This window comes from Panthera onca, chromosome A2, assembly GCF_046562875.1.
Source record: "Panthera onca isolate mPanOnc1 chromosome A2, mPanOnc1 haplotype 2, whole genome shotgun sequence".
NCBI lineage: Eukaryota > Metazoa > Chordata > Mammalia > Carnivora > Felidae > Panthera > Panthera onca.
In genome coordinates, this window is record NC_138340.1 from 74,065,909 (window position 1) to 74,089,755 (window position 23,847).

Sequence of the window (23,847 nt, forward strand, 5' to 3'; positions counted from 1 at the left end):
TTCTAAGTTTATTTATGTAAGAGAAACAGAGACAGTGCAAGTGGGGGAGGATCAGAGAGACGGAGACAGAGTATCCCAAGCAGGCTCCAGGCTCCCAGTGCAAAGCCCAAAGTGGGGCTCGAACCCACAAAACCATGAGATCGTGACCTGAGCCAAAACCAAGAGTCAGATGCTTAACCAACTGAGCCACGCAGGCACCCCCTCCAGTGATTTTCAAATGAAAGGAAACTCATACACTACAACTTTTTAGCAAAGTAACCTGATTACCTACTAATTAAAACTACAATGTCTGTTGACTTAGCTATCCCACATTTGGGAGTAAATCAAAGGAAATAATAGCGCCAGTATGCAAGTATACATGTATACTTACACATGAATAAGGACTTTAAAAAAAAATGTTTATTTTTAGAGAGAGATTGAGAGAGACAGAGAGTGTGCACAGGGGAGGGACAGAGAGAGACAGAGAGAGAGAGAATCCCAAGCAGGCTCCACACTGTCAGCCCAGAGCCCAATGCGGGGCTCGATCTCATAAACTGATGTAGGGCTAGATCTCATGAGCCATGAGATCAAGACCTGCGCCGAAATCAAGAGTCAGACGCTTAACTGACTGAGCCATCCAGGTACCCCATAAGAACATTTCTAGCAGAACTGTTTGTAATGGAAAAAATGATGGGAAATATTGAATGCCCATAAAGAACTGACTGAATAAAACTGTACATATCCACACTGTGGCACATCATGCAGCTGTGTCAAAAAAATTTTATCACCTAGAGGTATGTTTTATTCTTTAATAAGAAAAGTAAAATACATAGTAAAAAAGCAATTAACACTAGGTCTTCCTGATTCTGGTCTGACATGTATGGAATTTGGAAGTTACCAATCCCATTGTTACAACAAGAAAATAGGAGAATAAACTGAAAATCAACAACTCTTCTTAGATCAGAGAATTAAGGGTCACAGAGCAAACCACTGCCCCCCAAATTAGCAAAGGAGACAGGTGGATAAAGAGAGTCAACTCACCAGAGAAGAAACCCAGGAAAAGAAATCTCCATAGAAACTATTATCAGGGTAGGAAAGCCCAAAATGTAGTTGACAAATGGCTGGATACTCCACATGAACAAGTCTAACAGTTAAAAACTCCAGGGGATCCAGCCTTACATAGGTTCCCATACTTCTGCAAGTTTTCCCTTCAGGAAACCTACCAGGTTATCACATCGAAGATCACAAAAAAATTATACTGTGCTTCTAGCAAGGGGTGGGGGAAAACAGTCATGATCAAATACACTCAGAGCATTCTGTTCTTAACACAGCCTGCTCTCAAGAGAAATTATATTAACAGAGACTAACTGACTGGGGTTCCACAAGAGCTTTATCGATCTGGCAGAAAAAAAATAAAATCCCATCTCCACAACACTCTAGCCTTTCACTTAGAGGAAGGAAATACTCAACTGCAGCATCCTTTAGTATTCCTGCCTCACTTAAGGGGGAAAAATATAAGAAAACTGAGAAACACTTCTGAAGGACACAGCCCAAGGATACAGGCTTACTAAAAAACAGACCGAATCATAGAAGTACAGAATACTTTTCCTCCCCCCATAACTTACCACCGTATAAATAGGGCTTCTGTATAGTAACAAGGGAATACAACTTAAAGAACTGCACATCCCAGATATTATTTAAGAAGTCTCCAAGGAACCCAAAAGACAAGAGGGGAGAGCTTAGCCTCTGACACAGCTTCAGCAAACAAAAAGCACAGCCTAGCCACTAGGCAGATAAACATAAACCATACACTAAAAGCCAATTTACCTCAGTTACTTTTATCCAATACATTGTGCGTCTGGTTTTCAACTAAATATCATACAGTATTTTATAACACAATCTGAAGAGAAAATGCAAACATCAGAGTCACATTCAGATATAGCAGAAAAACTAGAATTATCACACAAGGAATTTTAAAAACTATAATTAATATTCTAAGGGCTCTAATGGGAAAAGTAGACAATAAGCAAGAACAAATGGGTATTGTAAGCAGAGAAATAGAAGTTCTAAAAGAGAATGAATAGGAAGTACTAAAAATCAAAAAACACTATAACAAAAATGAAGAATGCCTTTGATGGGTAATCAATATATGGGACATGGCCAAGCAAAAAATCACTGAGCTTGAAGATATCAAAAGAAACTTCCAAAACTGAGCTGAAAAAAAAAAATGCAGAACAATACAAAATACTCAAAAAATGTGGGACAATTACAAAAGGTGTTAACACACATGTAAAGAGAATACTAGGAACAGAAAAAAGAGAGGAAGGAAAACAAAAAATCTCAAGTAATAATGGCTGAAATCTCCCCCAAATTAATGATAAATCCAAACCACTGATCTAGGAAACTCAAAGAATACCCAGGAAGACAAATACAAAACATCAACATCTAGGTATATCACATTCAAACTACTGAGAATCAAAAAAAAAGAAAGAAAGAAAGAAAGAAAAATCTTGAAAGAAGCCAGAGGGAGGGGGAAACTCACCTACAGAGTAGCAAAGATAAAAATTATATCAAATTTCTCCTCAGAAAGCAAAGGTACTGCTTAGAGAAAAATTACATCACTGAATGCATGTATTTGAAAAGACCTAAAATCAGTAACCTAAGCATCCATCTTTCTAGGAAACTAGAAAAAGGGCAAATTAAAGTCAAAGTAAGCAAAAGAGAAATAATAAAAATTAGAACAGAAATCAGTGAAATTAAAAGCTGATTCTTTGAAAAGATCAAATAAAATTAGTAAACCTCTAGCCAGGTTAATTAGGGGAAAAAAGAGAATATGTACAAATTACAAATCTCAGAAATGAAAGAGGAAACATCACTATTTCTCTCAAAAACATTTTAAAGACAGTAAAGGAATATATGAACAACTCTGCCCACAAATTTAATAATATAGATGAAATGAACCAATGCCTTGGAAGACACAATGTACCAAAACTCACAAAAGGAAAAATAATAGGCCTATATCTATTAAAGAAAATGAACTAATAATTAATAACTTTCCAAGACCAAAAGCATCAGGCCCAGATGGGCTTACTGGTGCATTTTACCAAAAATTTTAAGAAGGACATTATATCAATTCTCTACAATCTCTTCCAGAAAATATAGGGAGACAGACTACTTCTTAACTCATTTTATAAGGCCAGCATTACTCTAATACCAAAACTAAAGTCACCACAAGAAAGAAAAACTACAGCCAACATCTCTCATGAACACATATGTAAGAATCCTCACCAAATATAAGCAAATCAAATCCAACAATGTATATATAAAAAATATACACCATGACCAAGTGGGATTTAGTTCAGGTATGAAAACCAGGTTCATCATTCAACAATTAGTCAGTGTAACCCATGACATCAAGGCTAACAACAAAAAAAAAATTATCTGATCATAGCAACAGATGTAGGAAAAAGCATCTGACAAAATCCAGCACTCATTCATGATTAAACAAAACAAAACAAACAAAACAAAACTCAGTAAACTTCCTCTACAAAAGTTTCTACAAAAACCTGCAGCTAACATCATTCTTAAATGGTGAGAGATCTCCCACTGATAGCAAGAATAAACCACGGATATCCCCTCTTACCACTTCTACTCATCGTACTGTAAGACCTAATTAATGCAGTGAGACAAGAAAAAGAAATAAACGGCATTATTAGAAAGAAAAAATAAAATGTGCATTATTGTCTGTGTAGAAAATCCCAAAGAATATCGGGGCGCCTGGGTGGCGCAGTCGGTTAAGCGCCCGACTTCAGCCAGGTCACGATCTCGCGGTGAGTTCGAGCCCCGCGTCAGGCTCTGGGCTGATGGCTCGGAGCCTGGAGCCTGTTTCCGATTCTGTCTCCCTCTCTCTCTGCCCCTCCCCCGTTCATGCTCTGTCTCTCTCTGTCCCAAAAATAAATAAAAAATGTTGAAAAAAAAAAATTTAAAAAAAAAAAAAAAAAAAAAAAAAAGAAAATCCCAAATACCAAAAAAAGTCGGGCAACTAATAAGCAATTGTAACAAGGTTGCAAGATACAAAATTGATGTACAAAGTTAACTGCTTTCTTATATACCAGCAGTGAACAACTGAATTCGAAATTAAAAACATTATACTATTCACGTTAAGAACAAAAATAATTAAATATTTAAGTTATAAATCTAACAAAATATGTACCAGAAAAACTACAAACCCTGATGAAAAAGCAAAAATCTAAATCAATGGAGACAGTCCATGTACATGGAGTGAAGACATAATATTGTAAAGATATTTCTTCCCAACCAGATCTATGCATTTATTGCAATCCTAATCAAAATCCTAACAAGTTATTTTATGAATATTGGCAAAATGATTCTAAAGTTCATACAGAGAGGCAAAATTCCTAGAAGAGCAACACAGTAGAAGAAGAATCAAGTTAGAGGACTAACACTATCTAACCTCACTTACTATAAGCTACAATACTCAATACAATGTGGTATTTGCAAAAGACTAGGCAAGTAGACCAATGGAACGGAATAGCAGAATAGCCCAGAAATAGATCCTTAAAAAACAGTCAACTGATCTTCAGCAACAGAGCAAAGGCACCTCAATAGTGAAAGGACAGTCTTCAACAAATGCTGCTGGAATAAATAGGCACTGGCATGCATGCCAAAAAAGAAAAAAAAGAAAGAAAACCCACAAAAAACAACTGAAAGAATCTAGATACAGATACTACATGCTTCACAAAAATTAACTTAAAATGGATCATAGACCTAAGGATAAAATGTAAAACTATAAAGCTCCTAGAAGATAACACAGGAGAATATCCAGGGGACCCTGAGTATGACAAAGGCTTTTTGGATGCACCACCAAATTTACAATCTGTGAAAGAAGAAATGGTGTTAAGGAAAAAGAGTTGGACTTCACTAAAATTAAAAACTTCAGCTCTGTGGAAGACCCCCTTAGAAGAATGAAAAGGCAAGCCACAGACTGGAAGAAAATCTTAATAAATGTATCTGAGAAAGGACTGGTATACAGCCATGTACAAAAAATTGTTTAATTCAACACTAAGAAAACAAACAGCCCAATTAAAACATGGGCACAAGATCTGAACAGATACCTCACCAAGGAGAAAAAAAACCCAAAAAACCCCACATACAGGTGGCACATAAGCATATGGAAAGATTCTCAACATCATACTTCATTAAAGAAGAGCAAACTGAGGGCCACCTGGGTGGCTCAGGTATGATTTTGAGGTTTGTGAGTTCAAGCCACATGGGGCTCCCTGCTGTCAGCCTGTCAGCACAGAGCCCACCTTCAGATGCGCTGTCCTCCTCTCTCTGCCCCTCACCCACTTGTGCTTTCCCCCAAAATAAATAAATATAAAAAAGAATGGCAAACTGAAACAACAATGGGATACCATACACACCTACTAGAATGACAAAAATCCAAAACATTGACAACACCAAATGCTGGTGAGGCTATGAAACAGCAGACCTCTCATCATTTATTACTTAATGGAAACACAAAATGGTAAAATCACTTCTGAAGACCGTTTGAAAGTTTCTCAGAAAACCAAATACATTCTTCCTATATGACCCAGTACTCATGCCCCTTGGTATTTAGCCAAAGAAGCTACAAACATATATCCAAACAGAAACCTGCATGTGAATGTTTACAGCAGCTTTATTCAAACCCAAGCATCCAAACCCAATAATCCAAACCCAGCATGTCCTTCAGTAGGTGAATGGATAAATGGGGTACATGGAGCCAGTGGAATATTAATTAGCACTAACAAGAAATGATGCATGAAAACCATGGAAATCCATGGAGCAAACTTAAGTGTATTATTTAAGTGAAAGGAACCAATCTGAAAAGGCTACATACTGTTATTTTTCCAATTATAATGACATTCTGGAAAATGTAAAACTAGGGAGATAGTAAGAAACAAACAGTATTTGCCAAAGAATTTAAATGTGGATATGAACAGGTGAATACAGGGGATTTTTAAGACAGTGTAAATACTCTGTCAGATTCTCTGTGTCTGGGGGACTTTCTGTGCCCCTGTCTCTCTTTCTCTGTGTTCCTATCAGTTTCTCTCAAACTCTACCAAACTGTTGGATTCTCTGTCTCTCTCTGCTTGACTGTCTCTCTGACTCTCTCTCTCTCTCTCTCTCAACATATAGATTTAAATATATATTTCTAGGGGCACTTGGGTGGCTCAGTCGATTAAGCATCAGACTCATGATTTTGAGTCAGCTCATGATCTCACAGTTTGTGAGATTGAGCCCCACGACAGGCTCTGTGCTGCCAGCACGGAGCCTACTTGGGATTCTCTCCCTTCCTTCTCCCTCCCTTGCATGTGCTCTCTCTCAAAATAAATAAACTTAAAAAATATACATTTCTATTATTTCTATTTCTATTTCTATTTCCATTCCAAGACACAAAGGTCTTGAAAGATATATAACAGGCTGTTAACCCTGGATTCGGAAAAAAGTATCAAGAAAAAACCAGGAAATTAATTTTTTTCTTTATATATATTTGCATTATTTCAAAGATTATGATAAACTAATTTTTACTTTTATACTCATTACAGAGGAACTCTTTCAAAAGAACATTAAAATAATAAAGAATTTATAGTTAAAAGTCCTTAAGATACAAGAGATTTTAAATTCAGTAAAAACTGATCACAATAAGCTCTACACTCACAGGCAAAAGCAATAAAATGCAAAACGGAGAACAAATAAATTGGGGGGAATAAATTACGTGTTACTTGCATTTCTGATTCCCTTCACTGAATAGACATTTGAATCATTACTGTTCATTGTAATTAGGCTGAGTCCTTAAATGTCAGCCCCACCAGAAGGTCAGGAACAACCCTTTATAAGGGGTAAAGTCAAGCATTTGAGGCCTAGGAATCACAACTTAACCTGAATTATATTTGGTGGAAACCCTCCAGTCAATCCCAGAACAATCCTGTGCTACTAGGACATTCTAAAACCACAGGATATTTTAAGATAGACCTCCCTAATCCACACCTACAAGAGTCAAAGTATACTGACCTGAACAAAAAAGTTGATTTATCAATCTCCGAAACATTCTTTGTTTTGGGTATAGAGTGAAACGGAGTTTTCAAAATCCTACACCTAGAGTCTAGTCTCCTCTACATCTCAGTGCTGGCCTTAAACTAAGAACCTATACTGTCACAAGGTGGCTGCTGCAACAACAGTTCCTTCTTGCTCTCAAGCTTACACCGCACAGGTGAGACAACCTCACTCTATGCATGAAATCTTGGAATAAATCTCAACCTCATACACAAGAAGACCTTACTCTAACTGGCCAGTGATGTGCCCCTAAGGCGCTGCAAGTGGAGTGAGCTCTACTGCTAGACCAACCGAGAATAGATAAAAGGTGGATCCTCAAAAACAAAAAGTCCACAGCTGTTACAGGAAGTATACAGGAAATGGGGTAAATGGGCAGTAGGAGACTCCAAAACACATCAAATACAATTATCAACCTCAAAGTAGAGCCACTATCAAGCTATATTCTAGGACTATGCTCTCCATTCACAAAGCATGAGTCACAATTGCCTTTGAAGCACCTGAAATGTGGCTAGACCCAATGAGATGAGATGTGCTATAGATTTTGAAGACTTAGTACAAAAACATGTAAAACATCTCAATAATTTTTAAATAATCATTACATGTTATAATTACTATTATATTTTGGGGTATTTTAAATAATATAAAATATTATTAAAAATAATTGGCAAGGATGGGACGCCCAGGTGGCTCAGTAATTAAGCGTCTAACTTTGGCCTAGGTCATGATCTCATGGTTAATGATTTCAAACCCCGCATTGGGCTCTGTGCTGACAACTCAGAGCCTAGAGCCTGGAGCCTGGAGCCTGCTTCAGATTCTGTGTCTCCCTCTCTCTCTGCCCCTCCCCTGCTTGCACTCTCCCTCACATTAAAAAAAAAAAGATCATGATTAGCAAAGAGAAAATATTTTATTATATTATTAAAAACATGGCAAAAAGGTAGGGAAGGGGAGGAATACATCCAAAAAATGAACAATAAATTCACTAGCACACTGACTTATGTGAAAATCAACTGTCCACTTAGTACTAATTCAAATATAGTATTTCACCCATGACCAAAATATATGGAAAGGTAAACTCACGCCTAACATAATTTATAAATATGTGGTGTTTTAATGTTTATTTTGAGAGAGAGTGAGAGTGCAAGTGGTGGAGGGGCAGAGAGGGAGAATCCCAAGCAGGCTCTACACTCAGCACGGAGCCTGACACGGGGCTCAATCTCACAAAACATGAGAACATGACCTGAGCCAAAGATGTCTTTTTTTTTTTATTGTTATTTATTTTTGAGAGAGAAAGAGAGTGAGCACAAGTGAGGGAGGGGCAGAGAGAGAGGGAGACACAGAATCTGAAGCAGGCCCCAAGCTCTGTGCTGTTGAACCCATGAACTGTGAGGTCATGTGAGCCGAAGTTGGATGCTTAACCGACTGAGCCACTCAGGCGCCCCAAAAGAAACAGATTTCTTAAATAAACAGACCAACCACTCTGTTGGAGATTGCCTTATTTTTGAACATGGAAGGTTACCATGCTGTTAACTAATTACCATAATAAACAATGCAAACAGAAAAAGCATTCTAGGGTGCCTGGGTGGCTCAGCTGGTTATCCCACTCTTGGTTTCAGCTCAGGTCATGATCTCACAGCTTCATGGGTTCGAGCCTCACATTAGGCTCTGCGCTGGCAGAACAGAGCCTCCATGGGATTCTCTTGGTCTCTCTCTCTGCCCCTCTCCCAATTGTGCTGTCTCTGTCTCAAAATAAATTAAAAAATCAAAAAAAATTAAAAAAAAGAAAAGAATGTGAAAGACCAATCTACTTTCAACTAGTCATTCTAAAAATCATCTAGTATATTAAGCCTAGATCCTGCCTGTTCAAGGCAAATACAGTAATACTGGAAGCAAACACAAGGTATAGGAATGGTGAATTTGAACCCAAAATTACAAGTTTCCACTTGTAAATTCTAATTTATATTATTTTTGAGATCACATATGTTTTGTAAATGTATCAATTATTTCAGAATTTTACCTTTGTGAGACATTTTTCAATAGAACAGTCAACAGAAGTATATGGCTTATAAGTACAGATATGACTAAGAGCTGCTGACATCAAGAGCCTAATAAGGTAGCACTGCAGATATTAAGTAAATAAAAATACTATAGTGCTGTAACTGACAAGCTTAAAATGCAGTGGTATCCTGATTAGGGAATTGAGAAGAAACATTTTAACCTGGGTTTAAAATCAGGGTTTAACCTGGGTTTAAAATCAGCAGGCTGACAGGGGCAAGGAGTATGCTCAGTTTGAGAAACCCTTGTGAAATGTCAATATGGAGACATCTAGTGAACAGTTGTAACTGTACGGAGCTCAGGTCTAGAAAATTTTTACAAGGTAACAGAATAGAGCCAATGATGGTAATAGCCTTAGCCAATGAGAGTATTTGAGAATTAAGAGAAGACCACCAAGGACTTAACACCAACATTTAAGTATCAGGCAAAGAAGGGGCCAATGATCAAGGCCATGAAGCCACAGTCAGAGAAGAAGAAAACAAATCTGACAAGAGCTTTTTCAGAAAAGGCAAGAAGACATTTAAGAAACAAGTCAACAGTAAATACTGCCCATATAAAGAAAAACTGAAAAATTACCACTGGTTTGGCAAGAGATCATTAATGACGTTATCTTAATAAAGTAGTAGGAAAATTCAGATGAATGTGTGATTGAAAAAGTGAGAAATACAGACAGCAATTGTTCATTACTCTTTCCAAATGTCTGGCAACAATGGAAAGGAACAAGAGTAATGGAGTCATAAGTAGACGCAAATCAGAGAAAGATTTTTGTTTCGTTCAAGACAGAAGAGATTTGAGTAGGTTTAGTCCTGAAAGTAAGGAGCCAGAAAAGAGGGAAGAGGACGAAATACAGAAGAGATAACACACAACCAAGATCCTAGGAACAAGAAGGAATCAGCCTTAAGCAGGAAGAAACATTACTTCAAAGAGCAAAATGGGTACAGAGTGAGGTGAGTGCATGGAAAGTCAGAAGTAGAGGCAGAGAATTCTCACCCTGTAAAAACAAAGTATAAGCTGCATTACAACTCTGTTTTCTCAAATTCAACATCAGAAATAATCAAGGAAGGAAAGTTAATGGACATGCTTTAACAGTTCTCACTGTAAAACTAAGGACTGCCAAAACTGCATTGTCTTTACTTAAGAAAACAAGGAAAAGAATCATAGTCTCAATATTTGGAATGTATACATTTTTAAGACATTTATATAAATTCAAAAACATTTCTGCCTGAAATCTGCAAGGAAAGAAAAAGAAAGTAAAAACATTTCTTCTTGTAGTCGTCTTTGCCTTTAATCCGTAATTGCTAGAAAACATGATGCTACATTAACCACTTAACATCAGCATCCCAAACCATACAGTATCACTGAGGATGGATGGGGACATTCCTAAACTCTCCTTTGACTCTGTATTCTGTCCAAGTTGGAGGAGAAAAAAGCAACTTCATTTCCCTATTCCCTTAAATCCTCCCCAGCCCAACCCCAATCCTCAGGTCTTACAATAGAATATCCAAGACAGCCAGTCTTATTCAATTAGAATGTTAAGCACCAAAAGGTAGAAAACTTGTCTATCAAATGTACTGCCTATACCTAGCACCTAGAACAATGTAAAGCATATAACAAGTACTCAACAAATACTTGTTAAGTAATTTCTTCGAAAAGTATCCAGACAATTTTATTTCGGCATTCAGTAAATACATTACCCAGAGTCACTTTCTCATCTCTGCATTTCCCACAGGCCAAAGAGGAAAATGTGTCTGGGGAAAAGGGTTTGGGTGTTAAGTACTGGCAAAGAAGGAAGAAAGCTATCCTCCTCTGCTTCTCATTGGTATTAGCGGCAGAAAACTTAACAACAGATATATGCACATTACACGAAGTTGTGACCAAGAGTGGCGGTCAGTAGCAAAAAGAGAAACAGATCAATTCCTGAAATGGCAGAAAGAGAGAGGTTTGATGACTGTGCCTGCCTGAAACCAAATACCTCAAATCCAGAGATTTTTCTATCACAAAAAAAAGCCCAAAAGCTTCCAATTCTGAAAACCTGAGAGCTCCTGGCTTGTCACCTGAAGGTCTCCATTTCTCATTTCAGGCCTCCAAGGTCACTACCAGTGACAGTGAGTGGAGTTAGGAAACGTGCTCCCACCATGTGAAAGGTGAGCAGAAAAGAGGAGAAATCCATTGAATGCCACCACAGCTGAGAATGGCAGGAAACAGGTGTGTACTTGGCCTTAATATTTGTATTTCTAATGCATTTTCCCACAAAAATACTGTGATACATCAAAGTCAGATTTTCTACATCCTATTAAAATCAAACAAACTGAAATGTCCACTTGAAAAAGAGTATTTCTAGTCACTATTTTTCATATACCAGGTATTATGTGTATTTAAGAGTGGTTCTGATGTTTTTACATCTCATTTCCTTCTCTATTCCTCACAGATTTTTTATGAGGATTAAACGAGTTAATATTTTAACTTGTTTTATTTTTTATTTTTTTAAATTTACATCCAAATTAGTTAGCATATAATGCAACAATGATTTCTGGAGTAGATTCTTTAGTGTCCTTTACCCATTTAGCCCATCCCCCCCACCCGCAACCCCTCCAACAACCTTCAGTTTGTTCTCCATATTTATGAGTCTCTTCTATTTTGTCCCCCTCCCGGTTTTTATATTTTTGTTTCCCTTCCCTTATGTCCATCTGTTTTGTCTCTTAGAGTCCTCACATGAGTGAAGTCATATGATGTTTGTCTTTTTCTGATTAATTTCACTTAGCATAATACCCTCCAGTTCTACCCACGTGGTTGCAAATGCAAGATTTCATTCTTTTTGATTGCCGAGTAATACTCCATTGTATATATATACCACATCTTCTTTATCCATTCATCCATTGATGGACATTTGGGCTCTTTCCATACTTTGGCTATGGTTGATAGTGCTGCTATAGACATGGGGGTGAATGTGTCCCTTCGAAACAGCACACCTGTATCCCTTGGATAAATGCCTAGTAGTGCAATTGCTGGATCATAGGGTAGTTCTATTTATGTTTTTTTGAGGAACCTCCATACTGTTTTTCCAGAGTGGCTGCACCACCCTGCATTCCCACCAACAATGCAAAAGAGATCCTCTTTCTCTGCATCCTCGCCAACACCTGTTGCTGCCTGAGTTGTTAATTTTAGCCATTCTGACAGGTGTGAGGTGGTATCTCATTGTGGTTTTAATCTGTATTTCCCTGATGATGAGTGATGTGGAGCATTTTTTCATGCGTCGGTTGGCCATCTGGAGGTCTTCTTTGAAGAAGTGTCTATTCATGTCTTTTGCCCATTTCTTCACTGGCTTATTTGTTTTTTGGGTGTTGAGTTTGGTTAAGTTCTTTATAGATTTTGGATACTAACCCTTTACCTGATATGTCATTTACAAATATCTTCTTCCATTCTGTCAGTTGCCTTTTTAGTTTTGCTGATTATTTCCTTTGCTGTGCAGAACCTTTTTATTTTGATGAGGTCCCAGTAGTTCATTTTTGCTTTTGTTTCCCTTGCCTCCAGACATGGTTTGAGTAAGAAGTTGCTGCGACCAAGATCAAAGAGGTTTTTCTCCTCAAGGATTTTGATGGCTTCCTGTCTTACATTGAGGTCTTTCATCCATTTTGAGTTTATTTTTATGTATGGTGTGTGGTCCAGGTTCATTTTTCTGCATGTTGCTGTCCGGTTTTCCCAGCACCACTTGCTGAAGAGACTGTCTTCATTCCATTGGATATTCTTTCCTGCTTTGTCAAAGATTAGTTGGCCATACGTTTGTGGGTCCATTTCTGGGTTCTCTATTTTGTTCTGTCTTGATGATTACAGCTTTGTAGTATAGTTTGAAGTGTGGGATTGTGATGCCTCCTGCTTTGGTTTTCTTTTTCAAGATTGCTTTGGCTATTCGGGGTCTTTTCTGGTTCCATACAAATTTTAGGATTATTTGTTCTAGCTCTGTGAGGAATGCTGTTGTAATTTTCATGTGGATTGCATTGAATATGTAGATTGCTTTGGGTAGTACTGACATTTTAACAATATTTGTTCTTCCTATCCAGGAGCATGGAATCTTTTTCCATTATTTTGTGTCTTCTTCAATTACTTTCATAAGCTTTCTATAAGTTTTGAGTTAATATTTGTAAATTGCTCAGGAAAGTGCCTGGCCCACAGCAAGCATTATTTTTTTTTAATTAAATAAAACACTACTTCATTTTTCAAATTTGTTAAATTAATTCTCTCATTAATTTCTAATTAATTTTCAAAAAAGTATTTTTGGCTCTACTTTTTTTTGCTTTTTTTTGGCTTTACTTTTTTAGTGGGGTTTTCAAAATTCATTTTTTGATCACTTCAAAATGAATTATCCAAAATTCACAGTCAAAATTATCATTTCAAAAGACTAGCACATCAACTGCTCTTTGGGAACTTCAGATTAATTTATAACTTCATAATTTGTAACTTTTCAGTATGTTTAAAGTAACCTTATCTTCCAAAGTTGTCCTGTTTTTTAAAAATTTTACCTAAAGGGGAGCCCGGATGGTTCAGTTTCCTGCTTGAGATTCTCTCTGCCTCTCTCTCTGCCCCTCTTCTGCTCACACAAAATAAATAAACTTAAAAAGAAAAAAAAACCTTTAAAAAAATTAAAACTTTATCTACAACCTATTTTACCCACAGCCATATTGTCACTCCCTTAAAAGTATATTTGTTACGTTTCAGCAATTTTTTTTCATTTATTTATTTCTGAGAGAGAGAGCACAAGTGGGGAGGGTGAGAGAGAGGAGGAGACAGAATCCGAAGCAGGCTCCAGGCTCTGAGCTGTCAGCACAGAGCCCGATGCGAGGCTCAAACTCACAAACTGTGAGATCATGACCTGAGCCAAAGTTGGATGGCTAACCAACTCAGCCACCCAGGATCCCCATGTTTAAGCAATTTTTATTTACCTTAATCATGTACCTTTATTTACACTTAATCATGAGTGCTCCATTAAACTGCCATCATTTAATGCAGCTTCTGCTGTAAGAGTTGGATGTACGGTGAGAAGTCTATGCAACCTCAATTACATTCTGGGACAAATACAATCACGTAACATTTTAGGGACAGCTGATGCCAGTCCAGTCTTTCTTATGCAACTCAATACGTTGGGGGAGAGTGAACAGCTTTAAAATGAAGATTAATAGTGTGTAGGGAATCCAAGTTGGCCAAGTGGCTGCTGCATAAATAACATGAGATGACAGGAGAATCTGAACTTTTTAAAAGTTTACTGGTTATATTAAATCTAGAACAAACTGTAAAATTCCAATTCACTTTCAGAAAACTCAGTTAAACCCAGAAACAAAGAACAAAAAAGCCGAGAAATGCAAAACGCATTCAATTGTTACCCCAAATATCTGTGATAATGGACAAATCTTATGATTACATAACATTTGCTAGAAAATCCAATTATATGCAAAAATGACCCCAAATCCCCAAATTAAAAGTCTGGTACCTAAAAACCCAAGAGTGAAATGAACATAAGCCCTAATGAACAAGCCCAGTAATAGGAGCCAACAGTCAGGAAATAATTACTACATTAACTAAAATAAAACACTTAAAGTCAGAACGTAAAAAGACAGTATCAATGCAACTTTCCATATCCTAAAATAAAAAGTCAGTAATTCCATTGACTTCATGACTCAGTATTTTGGCTGCCAATTCCCACCTGTCCTAGGGACACAGACTAACCGAAAAAGAAAAAGTCTGCATAACCTTTACTTGCATAACACAATACGTATTTCTCAATCTTCTTTTGTAATACTGTAGCATCTTCAGATTTCATGTAAAGCCAAGAATCAGTCTCTGCCCAAGTCAGCTATCTCCCTCCCTCCCAATAAGGTCCTGAGTACTGAAAGTGGTATTTTGCTTAGTTTGTTTTCTTTTCATCATATTCTAATTACAGTACATTCTATGTTAACTTAACAGCTTAACAGATGTGCAGGCACAGAAGATTTGGGCCTACTGAGGCACTGATGAGGGGCCCTAAGAGAGAAGCCTTCATGGACTTCAGAAATGCGTGGGAAGGAGCGTCTGGGTGGCTCAGTCAAGCATCCAACGTTGGCTTAGGTCATGATGTCGCGGTTCATGAGTTTGAGCCCTGTGTAGGGCTCTGTGCTGACAGCTCAGGCCTGGAGACTGCTTTAGATTCTGTGTCTCGGCCCTCACACTCTCTCTCTCACAAAAGTAAATAAAAGGAAGGAAGGAAGGAAGGAAGGAAGGAAGGAAGGAAGGAAGGAAGGAAAGAAGGAAAGGAAAAGAAAGAAAAGAAAAGAGAAGAGGAAAGGAAAGGAAAGGAAAGGAAAGGAAAGGAAAGGAAAGGAAAGGAAAGGAAAGGAAAAAGAAAGCAAGCCATGCGAAGCCAGGCTCTCCCCTCACCAGATACGAGTAACTGCCTCTTCAAGCCATCCTACTGTGAGAATAAAACAGACACTGCAGATGGCATAACTTGAGCCTTTGATGACATCCGAAAGCCACTGAATCAATTAACCCTAAAGCCTGCCCTATCTCTGGACGACTTTTTATGCAAGCTAATACATTCCCATTATGATTTAAACCATTTCAATTGAATTTTGTTGCTCTGCTGAAATCACTCTGATAGAGTGTGATGGTTAATTTGATGTGTTACCCTGACTAGGCTACAGTGCCCAGCTGCTTGGTCAATACCAGTCCAGATGTTGTGTGAAGGTATTTTTAGATGTGATTAACACTCAAGTCAGTAGACTTTGAGGACAGATTACCTTCAATAATGTGCGTAGGCTTCATCCAACCATCTGAAGGCCTCAAGAGAAAAGACTGAGGTCCTTTTAAAGAAGAAATTCTGCCTCCAGAATGCTTTTGAACTCAAGTCTGCAACACAGACTCCTGCCAGAATTTCCAGCTTACTAGCCACTCTTAACAAATTTCAGACTTGCCAGCCTCAACAATTGTCTGACCCAATTCCTTAAAATAAATCTCTCTATATATTCATATATTCTATTGGTTTAATTTCTGAAGTAATAAACTCAATCGTTCTCCTTGAGCTTATTACACTTTAACTGAACAAAAATGTTTTTCAGTTTCAATGTGTTAATTGACAATAATAAACTGTACATATTTAGAAGATACAATTTAAGTAGTTTTCACATAGGTATACACCTGTGAGACTGTGTCTACAATTAACATAATGAACACATCCATCAGCCCCAAAGGTTTCCTTGTGCTCCTAGACTATATTTTTAATACAAAATATGGATTAAACTTTACCTATTCCTTTATAAACTTTTTCCAGCTCATAATACATAGAGTGAACAGTTTTCCTTATCATTGAACACAATTATAATGGCTACATAGTACTCCAAAGTAATAATACACCATAGTTCTGTTCAATCATCTTCTGATTTAGACATATAAAGTTTTTTTTTTTTTTAATGTTTATTTTTGAGATAAAGCTCAAGCAAGCAGGGGAGGGACAGAAAGAGAGGGAGACACAGAATCCGAAGCAGGCTCCATCCTGGCTCTGAGCTGTCAGCACAGAGCCCCACGCAGAGCGCCAACTCACAAGCTATGAGATCATGACCTGAGCCGAAGTCGGACGTTTAACCGACTGAGCCACCCAGGCAATTTAAGTTGTTAGACACTTAAATTAATTCTAATGTTTTGCTATTATAAGCCATACTGTGAACAACATTCTCATAGCTATATTTATATAAAGTCATGATTACTTCCTTCTATGTTTCTAAAAATAGAATTGCTGAGTTAAAGGACAATTATACTTTAAGAAATAATTATTGTAATATAATATCAACATTAAATACTTATACAACATGTAGTATGTGCCAGGTATCATACCATGCCCTTCCTCTATGAAATAAGCTGTACCAATTTTCAGTCTCAAGTATTACATGAATATACCTATGATTTCATACACTGAACAAGTTTTTTAAAAACTCCTGCTCTTCCCCAAATAAACCTCAACATAATTCCAGTCAAGTCTCCATTTTTAAGTTTTCACACTTCATGAACATCTAAATGTATAAAAATAAGATCTTTTCTTAAGGAGCACAGAGGAGGAGACCTTTATGTACCAGAAATTAAAATGTAATATAAGATTACAATAATTAAAACAATGTATGATAGCAGGACACCCAAAGGGATCTATAAAACAGGAAAGCCCAGAATATGTACAAACTTTATATACGATGAACATGACAGAACAGAGTAAGAAAGATTAAATATCCAAATGTTTTTAAAAACTCACATAGACATTTTTAAGAAACCAGAAAATAGAAATACCTAAAACCCAGCAATTGTGCTACTAGGTATTTACCCAAAGAACACAAAGATCCTAATTCAAAGGGATACACAGACCCTGATGTTTGTATCTACAACAGCCAAATTATGGAAATAGGCCAAATAAATCAGTCACAGAAAGACAAACACCACAAAATTTCATTTGTATGTAAATTTTATTTATTTATTTTTTACTTTTATTTTTATTATGACATTTATTGTCAAATTGGTTTCCATACAACACCCAGTGCTCATCCCAACAGGTGCCCTCCTCAATACCCATCACCCACCCTCCCCTCCCTCCCACCCCCCCATCAGCCCTCAGTTTGTTCTCAGTTTTTAAGAGTCTCTTATGCTTTGGCTCCCCCCCTAACCTTTTTTTTTTCTTCCCCTCCCCCATGGTCATATGTAAAATTTAAATAAGAGAAAGAAAACAAATGAGCAAAGGGGTAGGGGGAGAGGGAAACCAAAAAACAGACTATTAAACTACAGAGAACAAACTGATGGTTACCAGAGGGGAGGTGGATGGCGGGATGGGTTAAGTAGGTGATGGGGATTAAGGAGCGCACTTGTGATGAACACCCGGTGTTGTATGGTAAGTGCTGAATCACTGTATTATACACCTGACACCAGTATTACGCTGCATTAACTAATTAGAATTTAAATAAAAACTTTAAAAATATGTAAACAGAAAACATTCTTACAATTTTCTAGGGGGCTAAGCCTTCCTAAGCGTGAGACAAATCACCTTCCTTCAAAAAAAAATCCCACAAACTGACATATGACCACATATAAATTTCAGAATAACAAAGAACACAAGAAAAACAAAGGTGAGGGCAAACAATGGAAATGGGAAAAATTATCTATGCTATGTGAAACACATAAAACATTAATATGTATTTTAATAAATCTTTCCAGTTAGTAAGCAAACATCAAACAAACGGGCAATTCACAGAAATGGCAAAAACCTGACAAATCTTTAACCTTTCATAGTTGACTGCCCTAATGCTGATGCTGCCCTAAATGGTTCTCTGCCACTTCCACCCTTCACCACCCACCTTGCCCCACTGCAGGATTTAACTGCTAAAGTTCTTCTATTAATGGCCACAGTATTCACAATGCAGATCACCCGCTTTTTAACTTCTCCCTCTACTCTCCATTTCAAACCGATACCATGGCTTCTGCAATTGGCATCTGTCTTACGTGTCTGTTGCTGAGTTTCATTCTTACGATCCCCCTTTCTCTGCCTGGGTTTGAGCTCACTTTTTAACTTCCGGTAAGGTTAACCAATCAAACACACCCTAGCCATTATGTGACAACTTTTTCACTCTTGACAACTTTTACTATTAATAATTAAAGACTACTTGTAAGCTTTCAGAAAAAAGGTTGTTTTGTTTTTTTTTTTTTCCTAATTTCTGGGTCTGCTCTCCAAAACTTCACTGGAGGACTAAAACCATTTCTCCCAAACCTCCATCCTCTCCACCTAATTAAAACAATTACTGTATTATTGATCTATTTCTACCCTCACAATCAATAGACTACCAACCTATAATAAACACAAACTTTATTGTGTTCTTGCTGTGTGCAATATTCTAAGTGTTTCTCATGAATTATTTCATCAAATGCAACAAACCTATGAATAATGAATTATTACTCCATCTTCCAGATGAGGAAACCAGAGATGGACGAAGCTCGGATTCAAACTATGTACTCTTAATCATTACACATATTTCTCATTACTTTTACTTTATAACATCTGCCCCAAAAGAACACTATTTCTTGTTCAGCTACTCAGGAAATATTGACAAGAGAAAGGCACTTCCCCTTTCCATTCCCATCTACTTCTTCCTGCCTTTCCCACAGATTCCTTTTCCCTTAAACTCCACAATCCCTTTGCCATAAATCATTTGATGGGCAACTAAACATTCTGATTTCTCTATGTTCTTTAAATTTTTTTTTTTAATTTTTTTAATGTTTATTTTTTTTATTTTTGAGACAGGGAGAGACAGCATGAACAGGGGAGGGTCAGAGAGAGAGGGAGACACAGAATCTGAAACAGGCTCCAGGCTCTGAGCTGTCAGCACAGAGCCTGACGCGGGGCTCGAACTCGCGGACCACGAGATCATGACCTGAGCCAAAGTCGGATGCTTAACCGACTGAGCCACCCAGGCACCCCTATGTTCTTTAAATTTTTAAAGGCACCTGGCTCTTGATCTCAAGGTCTTGAGTTCAGGACCCACCTTGGGCATAGAGCTTACTTAATCAAAAAAATAAATGAAAATAAACTCTTAATTTCAACACATGATGCTAACTCTGTATCTTCTTGTGATTCAGAAAGGAGTCATTTCCAAATTAAGATTTTACGTTCTTTCCTTTAAAAGCATTATAGGCAAGGGACACCTGGGTAGCTCTGTCAGCTGAGTTCAGCTCATGATCTCCTGGTTTGTGAGTTCGAGCCCCACATTGGACTCACTGCTGTCAGCATGGAGCCTGCTTCGGATCCTCTGTCCCCTTCTCTCTCTGCCCATCCCCCACGCTCACACCCACATGGTCTCTCTCTCCCCCCCCTCCACTTTCTCTCTCCCCCTCCCCCATGCTCTCTCAAAAGTAAACATTTAAAAGAGTAAAAGCTTTATATGCTACATTTCATTAAATGTAAATAAAACACTTTCCTATACCTTTTAACTGATTATGCAAAATTCACAATCATGAAATATTCATTTGGTTATTTTGGAACAGAATACAATCTGTTTTATAAATATTTTTCTCCTCGATTCAACTCTAACATTTACTGAGCACTAACATAAGAAACATGAGAGCAAGGAAACCAGATGTCTGGACAGTTTCTATATAAACTACTCAAAAGATGAACATTCTTACTATGTTACAAATATATTCAAAACTCAATTAAAAACACTAATACCCTAATTTTAAAAAATAGGCAAGGGACATAAATAGGTAATATATGTTAAAAAAATATATAAATGGCCTCTAAGAACAGGAAACTGTCCAATCTCCATTGTAATAAAAAATAATTATTAAAAAGACAGGATACCATTTTTTACCTATCAAATTATCAAACAAAATCATTATAAATGCTGGTCAAAATACATGACAAGCTCTGTGCTATTTTTTCTGAAAAAAGTGAGTATTTTGATTCCTTGGCATTGTATTTAATGTCAAGCACCATTTTTGGTCCTAACCTACCCTTCCAGTCTCATCTTCTAAACAAACCCACCCCTTCCACCACACACACCTCTCCCTCTCAATCTACCCAGTATTTTCATCAGAACAAAGAATTCTGGGGTGCTGTTTGGATTTTGTCTTAAATAACAGCTTCATTGAGATTTAATTCATATATCATACACTCACCCATTTAAAGTACACAATTCAATTGGTCTTAATGTATTCAGAGTTGTGCAACCACCACCACAATGAAATCACCTCAAGAAGAGCCTCATACCCATTAGCAGGTATTCCCCATTTTCAACACCTCCCCAAGTGTCTGACAACCACCAATCTATTTTCTGTCTTTACAGATTTGCCTATTCTGGACATTTTATATAAACAGAATTATACAATACACAGTCTTTTTACCTGGCTTCTTCCACTTATTGTTTTTAAGGTCCATTCATGTTGTAAGATGTATCTGTACTTCATCTTTTTTTTTTTTTTTTTAAACTGTAGCAAAATGTATATAATATAAACCATTCATAACTATTTTTTAAGTGTACCGTTTAGGGGCAGCAAGTTCATTCACACTGTTGTGCAACCAATCAGCAGCACCCATTTCCAGAACTCTTTTCATCTTGCAAAAATGAAATTCTGTACCTATTAAACTGTAACTGCCCATTCTTACCCGCCTCTACTCCCTGGTAACCGCCATTTGACTTTCTGTCTCTATGGATCTGACTACCTCAGGTACTTCCTGAAAGTAAATTCATCTAGTATTTCGCTTTTGTGATGTTTATTTTACTTAGCATAATGTCCTTAAGGTCCATCCATGTTGTAGCTTGTGTCAGAATTTCCTTTTAAAGACTGAATGATATTTCATTGTATGTATATACCACATTTTGCTTGTCAATTGATCCATCCAAGAAGATTTAGATTGCTTCTGCCTTTTGGTTACTGTGAATAGTGCTATTAACAAAAGGTACAAATATCTCTTCAAGATGCTACTTTAGTTCCTATGAGTATATAACCAAAAGTGGAAATGCTGGACCATATGGTTAATTGTTTTTAACTTTTTAAGGAATCATCATATCTTCCACAGCAGTTTTACCATTATACATTCCAACTGGCAAAGGCCAAGTATTCCAATTTCTCCACACCTTTGGCATCACTCGTTATTTTTCTGTTGTTTTTATTTTTGTTCTTTTGATAAGTCATTTTAATGGGTATGACTGGTAATTCAATGCCGTTTTAACGTGCATTTCCCTAATAGTGATGTTGAATGCCTTTTCATGTGTTTAAAATCCATTAAAGTCCTTTGGTATTTTATTTTCATTGAGTTGGAGTTCTTTACATAAAATGAATATAAAACCTTATCAGATATGTGATTAGCAAATATCTTCTTCTATATCCTGAGTTGCTTTTTTACTCTTATGTCCTTTGATGCCTAAAAAATTTTGATTTTGGGGACGCCTGGGTAGCTCAGCCTGTAAAGCATGAGACTCTTGATCTCGGGGTCATGAGTTTGAGCCCCATGTTGGGGGTAGAATTTGCTAAAAAAAATCAAATTTAATTTTGAGTAGCCCAACTTTTTCTTTTTCCTTTTGTTGTTCTGTGCTTTTGATATCCTACCCAAAAACCATTGCCAAACTCAATGTAGTCAAGTTCTCCCCTATGTTTTCTTATAGAAGTATTCTAGTTCTAGCTCATACATTTGGGTCTTTGATCCATTTTGAGTTGGTTTTATTTTAAGTTCTTCTTTTTGAGAGAGAGAGAGAGAGAGAGAGAGAGACAGAGAGAGAGAGAGAGAGAGCGTAAACAGGCAAAAGGCAGAGAAAGAGAGACATACACACAAATCCTAAAGCAAGCTCCAGGCTCTGAGCTGTCAGCACAGAGCCCAACACGGGGCTCATACCACCAGATCATAACCTGAGCCAAAGTTGGATGCTTAACCAACTGAGCCATCCAGGCACCCGTTTTTTGTTTTGTATTTTCTCTTAAGTGATCCTCAGTCTCACTTTTTTTTTAAAGTTTACTTCATTTTGAAGGAGAGAGACAGAGAGAAACCATGCAAGTGGGGGAGAGGCACAGAAGGACAGAGAGAATCCCAAGCAAGCTCCACACCCAGCACGGAGCCCAAAGCAGGGATGGATCTTATAACCATGGGATCATAACTTGAGCCGAAATCAAGATTTGGATGCTTAACTGACTGAGCCACCCAGGCACCCTGATGTTTTATATTATTTCTATTTTTTTAGTTTTTTTAACTAAAAAAAATGTTTATTTTGAGAGAGAGAGAGAGAGAGAGAGAGAGAGAGAGCGCGCGCACGAGCAGGGGAGGGGCAGAGAGAGGGGGAGACACAGAATCTGAAGCAGGCTCCAGGCTCTGAGCAGTCAGCACAGAGTTCAATGCGGGGCTCAAACTCACAAACCATGAGATCATGACCTGAGCCGAAGTCGGACACTTAACTGACTGAGCCACTCAGGTGCCCCTCAAGGTTTTATTTTTAACACAGTATTAGGCTAAGAGTCCAACTTCATGGTTTCACATATAGATATCCAACTTTTTCAACACAAATTGTTGAAAAAACTTCCTCTGTATTAGTACTCTTGTCTAAAATCACGTGCCCATATATGCCAGGGTTTATTTCTGGGCTCTGAATTCTGTTCCACTGGTGCATATGTCTTGTCTTTATGCCAGTACTACAGTCTGATTACTGTAGTTTATGATAAGTGTTGAAACTGGGAAGTGTGAGACCTCCAACTTTGTTCTTGTTTCAAGTTTGCTTCGGTTATTTGAGGGTCCCGTGAGATTCCAAATAAATTTCAGGATGAATTTTTCCAATCTGCCACAACCATTGTTGGGATTTTCATTAGAATTGCATTAAATCTGTAGATTACTCTGGGTAGTACTGATATCTTAACAATATTAAGTCTTCTAATCCAGGAACACCAATATCTTTAATTTATGGTGTCTAACTTCTTTCAGCAACGTTTTATAATTTTCAATATACAAATATTTCATCTCCCTGGTTAATTTACTCCTATTTTATTCTTTTTGATGCTATTGCAAATGAAATCATTTTCTTTTCCTTTTCAGATTTTTGCTGTTAGAATACAGAAACTCATCTTTTTTGCACATTGATTTTGTACCTTGCGATTTGCTGAATTTACTTATTAATTCTAATATTTTGTTTGGTAGAATCTTTAGGACTTTCTACATATAAG

General features: G+C 37.3%; 1 protein-coding gene and 1 long non-coding RNA gene across 3 annotated transcripts in view; both read right to left on the minus strand.

Moving 5' to 3' along the window:
* CDK13 (cyclin dependent kinase 13) overlaps positions 1–23,847 on the minus strand; it is a 122,531-nt gene that overhangs the window by 51,074 nt on the left and 47,610 nt on the right. The gene's annotated exons all lie outside the window — the stretch shown is intronic.
* Positions 18,829–19,996, minus strand: LOC132679045 (uncharacterized). The gene is made up of 2 exons (XR_009609944.2): positions 19,622–19,996; positions 18,829–19,382 (listed from the first exon to the last, which is right to left on the minus strand). It is a non-coding gene; the product is annotated as an uncharacterized LOC132679045 (long non-coding RNA).